Here is an 8,567-nt window from a genome sequence, read left to right on the forward strand (position 1 = left end):
CGACTGAACTGAAATATAATGCACTGATATGTGGCTTTCTCTATACACAAATTGAGGTGTAGATTGACTGTGTCAGTCCAGTAAGGAATTACAAATCTAGAACTTATGTTCCCCATTAGATCTGAATTATTTAGGGTTAGGTTTGGTTGTATGTGGGCTTCCCTGATAGCTCAGTTGGTAAAGAATCTGCCTGCAATGCAGGAGACACCAGTTTGATTCCTGGGTAGGAAAGATGTGCTGAAGAAGGGACAGGCCACCCACTCCAATATTCTTTGGCTTCCTTTGTGGCTCCCCTGGTAAAGAATCTGCCTGCAACGTGGGAGACTTGGGTTCGATCCCTGGATTGGGAAGATCCCCTGAAGAAGGGAAATGCTACCCACTCCAGTATTCTGGCCTGGAGAATTTCATGGACTATATAGTCCATGGAGTCACAAAGAGTTGGACATGACTGAGTGACTTTCATTTTCACTTTGGTTGTATGTGACAGAAAATACATACATACATAATTGTGGCTTAAAAAAGATAAAAATTGTTTTCTTCCTTATACAAATGAAGCTTGATGGTCCTTTCAGCTCATGTTCCTCATTCCTCATCCTCAGAACCCAAGATGGCGGCATCCATTTTCTAGACAAGGCAAATAAGAGACAAGGATGTAGATGTAGAGAGCAAGGGTGAGTGCCAGCCATCTCTTCAGAATGTTTTCCAAAACCTGCCTTGGATACTTCTGCTTTTAAGCCATTGGCCACAATATCCCTGATCTGCAATGGTGGTGTCTAACTAGGGGCACTGCTTATCCCACTGGAAATGTTACAGAAATTATAAAATTTGAATAATTCTGGACTCTGAAACACATCTGGCCTGAATGTTTTTCAGAAAAATGATTGTGGACAAATACTGACAAATTTCCACTTAAAAGTCTAGTGGTAAATAAAAATAATATCATACTAGCATAATCTACTATTTTACTATTCTAAGTGTTCTAAGTCATTCCAGTCGTGTCTGACTCTTTGCAGCTACATGGACTGAAGCCTGTCAGGCTCCTCTGTCCATGAGATTCTCAAGGCAAGAATACTGGAGTGGGTTGTCATGCCTTCCTCCAGGGGATCTTCCCCGACCCAAGGATTGAACCCACATCTCATTATGTCTCCTTCATTGGCCAGCAGGTTTTTTACCACTAGCATCACATGGGAAGCAGTACACAAGCCTTTAAACCCCACCTTCAAAGTATGATGGTGGTAATACAGTACATCCTAAAGGAGATCAGTCTTAGGTATTCATTGGAAGGACTGATGTTGAAGATGAAATTCCAATCCTTTGGCCACCTGATGCAAAGAGCTGATTCATTTGAAAAGACCCTGATGCTGGCAAAGATTGAGGGCAGGAGGAGATGGGACAACAGAGGATGAGATGGTTGGATGGCATCACCGACTAAATGGACATGAGTTTGGGTAAACTCCAGGAGTTGGTGTTGGACAGGGAGGCCTGGCGTGCTACGGTTCATGGGGTCACAAAGAGTCGGACATGACTGAGTGACTGAACTGAACTGAACTGAACTGAATATATGTGAGGTCTCTAACACTTTTCCAGACCAGCATTTCTAAAATATAGCATTCCATCCTAGACACATCCTTTTCATAACAGAGGGGCACCCTGACTGATTAGTCATGGACTGTGCCACCTGTACTGTGAGTAGGGGTCCCCCAGGAGGTTTTAACAACTTGAAGACTGAAAGCATATCTTCTGCAAGGAGATTGGGATATGGAAGCAAATTATCCCTGTGTTCCTGTGGGATTATTTTAGGGATTCCTTTCAATTACGTCAAAACGAAGTAAATATCTTTTCCTAGAATAAGGAGCTGAGATGTCAATGAAGATCTAAATTTTAATAATGTCAAAAAAAGCACGGTTGATGTATGTGGTTTTTATTTAGAATAAATATTTTATTTTCTGAGGATCTCAGAGTTCATCAAAGCCTGTCTGAGAGGCCCTCACATAGGCAGCTGTTACTAGCATCTGATTTTAAGAGTTTTCTTTCTTGCTTTGTATTATTGTCTATAGGTTACTCCCAGCCTTTAGCTAAGGGACCTGGAAGTAAGGCTTAGTCTGGGAATTCAGCTCCAAGGGTGTGGATTACGATCCACACAAAGAAAAATGGCAGCATTGGGTACTGAATCCCAGGCCAACTGGCAAGTGTCAATAGGGAGGTTTTGAGGAACATAAAAGCCTTCTTAAGAGAGTCCCAGAAATGCCTAGGAAAGCCCCTAAATACCAGCCATTGTCAAGGTGATGAGGGAAATATAGATGCACTGGGGTGTCCCCACTGAGATGGAAATTGGATGCACATCTTGGGTGAATTTGATAAACCAGTTGGTAAATGGCTCCTCCTGAGCGACTGCACAGGAGTTGATTCACAGAAAAAACAATAAAGAGAATCAAGTGTGTGGTTCTGAGCCTGGCCCTGGCTCCACGGACCAAGGTTGACCCCTGAGATGAAGAAAACATTGCCCCCATTGCTACATAGAACACGGGATCTTCTGGGGCCTGTGGGGGTGGCATGAGCAGACATGTGAGGCCTTGAGGAGTGGGAACCCGGATAGGGCTCCTACACAGCTGCACAGATTCCACAAAAGTGCAAGCAGAGAGGCATGGTAGGTAACATCCACCCACAGGAGGCATTTCCAGAGGCCAAGAACATCAAAAAGAGACTCCATCAGGAAAGCTGAGGTCCTTCATCAGCCAGTGGAATCTACACTAAACCCTTCTCATGGCTTCATCTGAAACCTAGCAGAGGCCCAGGGAATGTTAAGATCACCAAAACAGAAAGATTGGTCCATAGGGGCCAGGAACGCACAATCCAGAAGGGGAGGAACCATATGAAAGATTGTAGAACCCCATAGAGTGCTAAACAAGGTAAATAGAAAACACTGTGATAACGGAGAGAAAGGCACAATGGACAGCATGTCAGTTACGAGATCAGAGACGACCTGCAGGCAACACTTGAAAGGACAAAGAAGAAATGATACATGAAGCGAAGTTATCTCTGATGGGGCAACAGTGTGTCCCCAGAGCACGAGGTTGGACAGAGCCTGAAAGCAGCTGGAAAGAGCTCCGTGTTGCCAGAGCCTGGGGGGGGCCATGGACTGGCTACTGGTAGTTTTCATCATGATCACCATCACAGTCTAGAAAGAAAATTCTTGTTGCAGGGTGGTGGGAATACAGGGGAGAGAATTGAGCGTGAGACAAGTTAGAAAACCATTTCAGGGCACAGGTGGCTTGATGCTAACCCCAGTGGACAGATCTCCTTACAGATAAGGTTTTCTGTTGGAAGGCCATTTAAAGAAACTGAAATTTATGCTAAGGAAGAGTGTTTTGCTAAACGGTTTGAAGTTTCCTATGGGCCTTCCGGAGTCATCAACTGACTCATTCCACCTGCTCAATTTTATTATTAATTTTTTTTAAAAGTCTGATAACAATAGATTCAAAATTATGTTACACGTTTTGATTTCTTCCCTCCCATTGTATAATTCTCTCATTTTGCCCACATTTTGGCAGTTATTCTCACTATCCATGCAACAATGAGAAACATTCTTTTAAAAATATTTCCAACCCCCTCACATTCACATGAAATCATTTCAATTCTAACTTTGTTTCAGTTCTTATATAAGATCCATTGCTGTCTAATATTAGATCATTGTATTATACATGACTAACTTTTACTGCATGGTAGAAGCTTGAAAGCTTCCTGATTTGAGCACTTTTCTAAAGCCAAAAAAAAAAATTTTTTTTTAATGTGAATAATCAACTCTGATTTAATAATTTAATTATTTGTTAGATGTTGATTTCTTTTTTTAACTTAAAATTTGATCACTTTGAAAAGAAAAATGTTTGTTGTAATTATTTATACATACATGTGCATTTGTGCTATAAATCTAGAGTTCTGATCATCTAATTACTGCTCAACATTCAATAGAACTGAAATCAGAAACCCTACTTACCCTCACCTGGCCTTCAGGTGTGAACTTTAAGAGTAGTTAAGTATTAAAAAAAAGAAAGAATGAAAGAAAGAAATCAAAGTGCTGCAGAGACATTCCACTTGAGTGAGTGTTTACTCCTAACCTTCAAAATACGGTGAAACTGTCTTGACACTGAACGTTGACTACTACCTTGGAATCTAAAGTGTGAAATAATCTTTGTCACTAATTTTGCCAAGTCCATATCAAATTGTCATGGTGAAAATAGTCTGAAAGATTATATATATAGGTTTAAAGTGAACTCAGAAGAGAGGTAATTCCTTTAAGAAAGTGGATCTGATTTCCTTTCACATAGGTTTAGAAGAGAGGAGAAGAACAGGAATATGGAGGGCTAGAAGGAGGAGAGGAGGCAGCTTCTTTTTCCCTTGGGGTGTTGAGTTTGGTGTAGCTGGCAGTCCTCAGATGCTATGACTTTCTCCCGATGACCAGACTTGTAATTTGCCCCTCAGGCCACTAGACTCCCAGTCTGGACCAAGTTTCCTTACCCCAAGAAAGGAAGCACCTGTAGTTAAGCCAATATAGCAAACCTTCTAAAAAATGAGAGATTCTCTTCCACGGAGTTCTAGTGTAATCCAATTTATTTCAACATGGCTTTGAGGCATCTTCAACATTTCAACATTTCGTTCCAACTGAAAAAGATTGCATCTCAGCCTTCAGTTGTGGAGTGGCTGAGCTGCGAGGAGGTGGGGGAATGAAAGTGGCAGAAAAGAAGAATAGGGAAAGTCAACTCATGCTTAGAAGCACACTCTAGTGATATCCAAGAAGAGAAAAAAAAAAAACTTAAGATGGGCACATAACTAAAGACTTCCCCAGCTAAAGCATTCAGTTACCTTGCATTCTTGGGGGGGGGGGGGGGGGAGGTAAATTTTAGAGGTTGGGGGAGCCCGGGAGGCAGGACTGGGAAAATATCCCAAGAATATCCAGGAGACACTGAGTCTCTTGTAAGAAGATTGGATAGAAAAAAAACAAGCGCATCTTAATATATACATCTTTGAAAGAAAACATAAAGCAAAACAAAGTTAAAATAATCTCCTTGAAAAATCCTGGAAAGTGTCTAGCAGAAAAGAAATGGCAAAAAGGAAAGGTACAAATGTATGAGTCACTATTTTTGTCATTTTATATTTATGAGGACACTGAGGTTTAGAAAGTTTAGGACCCAGAGTCATCCATCGCCTATATATGTAAAATGACACTTAGATTGTTTTTACTTAGTGGGTTGTCTTTTTTATACAATTTTATTTCTTTGTTTTTGGCTGTGCTGGGTCTTTGCTGCTGCACAGGCTTTTCTTTAGTGGTGGGGAGTGGGGGCCGTTCCCCAGTTGTGGTGTACGGGCTTCTCATTGTGGTGGCTCCTCTTGTTCCAGAGCCTGTGTGCTAGGGCCCTCAGGCTTCCGTGGCTGCACTGCAAGGTCTCAGAAGTTGTGGCTCCTGGGCGCTAGAGCATGGGCTTAATAGCTATGCAGCATGTGGGATCTTCCTGGATCAGGGATCAAACCCTGTCTCTTTTATTAGCAGGCAGATTTTTTTTTACCACTGAGCCACCAGGGAAGCCCAAGTGCTGTCTTTATTGTCTTAATCAAGTAGAAACAACAAAGATTTTCATAGACATGAGACTATGGTTCTTTAAATCCTATTTTCTGCCCAAGACCTTACAGTCTCATCCTACAACTTCTCTTCCTAGTAGAAACCTCAAATCCCTAACCCAAGTTTGTGGAGGGACCACACCTCATTCAATTTTAACCCAAAACAACTATATTAAAGGAGCATAATTATTAAAAACATGTTACTATTAATAGAGATCAATCCTGGGATTTCTTTGGAAGGAATGATTCTAAAGCTGAAACTCCAGTACTTTGGCCACCTCATGTGAAGAGTTGACTCATTGGAAAGGACTTTGATGCTGGGAGGGATTGGGGGCAGGAGGAGAAAGGGACGACAGAGGATGAGATGGCTGGATGGCATCACCGACTTGATGGACCTGAGTCTGAGTGAACTCCAGGAGTTGATGATGGACAGGGAGGCCTGGCATGCTGCGATTCATGGGGTCACAAGAGTCGGACACGACTGAGCAACTGAACTGAACTGAACTGATTTACTATTAATGATCAGTTATTAATAGTAGTGGATGTGGATATGTGACTGGTTATGGAGGTGAAGTGCGATGCTGTGAGAACAATATTGCATAGGAATCTGGAATGTTAGATCTAGGAATCAAGGTAAATTGGAAGTGGTCAAACAGGAGATGGCAAAAGTGAACATTGACATTTTAGGAATCAGTGAACAAAAGTGGACAGGAATGGGAAAATTTAATTCAGAAGAGCACTATATCTACTAATGTGGGCAGGAATCCCTTAGAGAAAAGGAGTAGCCATCATAGTCAACAAGAGTCTGAAATGCAGTACTTCAGTGCAACCTCAAAAATGACAGAATGATCTCTGTTCATTTCCAAGGCAAAGCATTCAATATCACAGTAATCCAAGTCTATGCCCCAACCACTAATGCCAAAGCAGCTGAAGTTGAACAGTTCTATGAAGACCTCCAAGACCTCTTAGAATTAACACCAAATAAAAGATGTCCTTTTCATCAGAGGGTACTGTAGTTCAAAAGTAGAAAGTCAAGAGATACCTGGAGTAACAGGCTGATTTGGCCTTGGAGTACAAAATGAAGCAAGGCAAAGGCTAACAGAGTTTTCCCAAGAGAATACACTGGTCATAGCAAACACACTCTTCCAACAAAACAAGAGACTGCTCTACACATGAACATCACCAGATGGTCAATAACAAAACCAGATTGATTATATTCTTTGCAGCCAAAGATGGAGAAGCTCTATACAGTCAGCAAAAACAAGACCAGGAGATGACTGTGGCTCAGATCATGAACTCCTTATTGCCAAATTCAGACTGAAATTGAAGAATATAGGGAAAACCACTAGACCATTCAGTTCAGTTCAATTCAGTCGCTCAGTCGTGTCCAACTCTTTGGGACCCCATGAATTGCAGCACGCCAGGCCTCCCTGTCCATCGCCAACTCCTGGAGTTCACTCAGACTCACGTCCATAAAGTCGGTAATTCCATCCAGGCGTCTCATCCTCTGTCCCCTTCTCCTCCTGCCCCCAATCCCTCCCAGCATCAGAGTCTTTTCCAATGAGTCAACTCTTCGCATGAGGTGGCCAAAGTACTGGAGTTTCAGCTTTAGCATCATTCCTTCCAAAGAACACCCAGGCCTGATCTCCTTTAGAATGGACTCGTTGGATCTTCTTGCAGTCCAAGGGACTCTCAAGAGTCTTCTCCAACACCACAGTTCAAAAGCATCAATTCTTCAGTGCTCAGCTTTCTTCACAGTCCAACTCTCACATCCATACATGACTACTGGAAAAACCATAGCCTTGACTTAGACGGACCTTTGTTGGCAAAGTAATGTCTCTGCTCTTGAATATACTATCTAGGTTGGTCATAACTTTCCTTCCAAGGAGTAAGTGTCTTTTAATTTCATGGCTGCAATCACCATCTGCAGTGATTTTGGAGCCTAGAAAAATAAAGTCTGACACTGTTTCCACTGTTTCCCCATCTATTTCCTGTGAAGTGATGGGATCAGATGCCATGATTTTAGTTTTCTGAATGTTGAGCTTTAAGCCAACTTTTTTCACTCTCCTCTTTCACTTTGATCAAGAGGCTTTTTAGTTCCTCTTCACTTTCTGCCATTTGACCTAAATAAAAACCCATATAATTATATAGTGAAAGTGACAAATAGATTCAAGGGATTAGATTTGATAGAGTGTCTGAAGACTATGGACAGAGGTTCTTGACATTGTACAGGAGGCAGTGATCAAGACCATCCCCAAGAAAAAGAAATGCAAAAAGGCAAAATGATTGTCTGAGGAGGCCTTACAAACAGCTGAGAAAAGGAGAGACACAAAAGGCAAAGCAGAAAAGTAACAATAAACCCATCTGAAGGCAGATTCCAAAGAATAGCAAGGAGGCATAAGAAAGCCTTCCTCCATGATCAATGCAAAGAAATAGAGGAAAACAATAGAATGGGAAAGACTAGAGATCTCTTCAAGAAAGTTAGAGATACCAAAGGAACATTTCACACAAAGATGGGCTCGATAAAGGACAGAAATGGTATGGACCTAACAGAAGCAGAAGATATTAAGAAGAAGTGGCAAGAAAATATAGAAGAACTACACAAAAAAGATCTTGATCCAGATAACCATGATGGTGTGATCACTCACCTAGAGCCAGACATCCTGGAATACAAAGTCAATTGGGTCTTAGGAAGTATCACTACAAACAAAGCTAGTGGAGGTGATGGAATTCCAGTTAAACTATTTCAAATCCTAAAAGATGATGCTAGTAAAGTGCTTCATTCAATATTCCAGTAAATTTGGAAAACTCAGCAGTGGCCACAGGACTGGAAAAGGTCAGCTGTCATTTCAATCCCAAAGAAAGGCAATGTCAAAGAATGCTCAAACTACCACACAATTGCACTCATCTCACACACTAGTAAAGTAATGCTCAAAATTCTCCAAACCAAGGTT

This window comes from Budorcas taxicolor, chromosome 9 (genome assembly GCF_023091745.1).
Source record: "Budorcas taxicolor isolate Tak-1 chromosome 9, Takin1.1, whole genome shotgun sequence".
NCBI lineage: Eukaryota > Metazoa > Chordata > Mammalia > Artiodactyla > Bovidae > Budorcas > Budorcas taxicolor.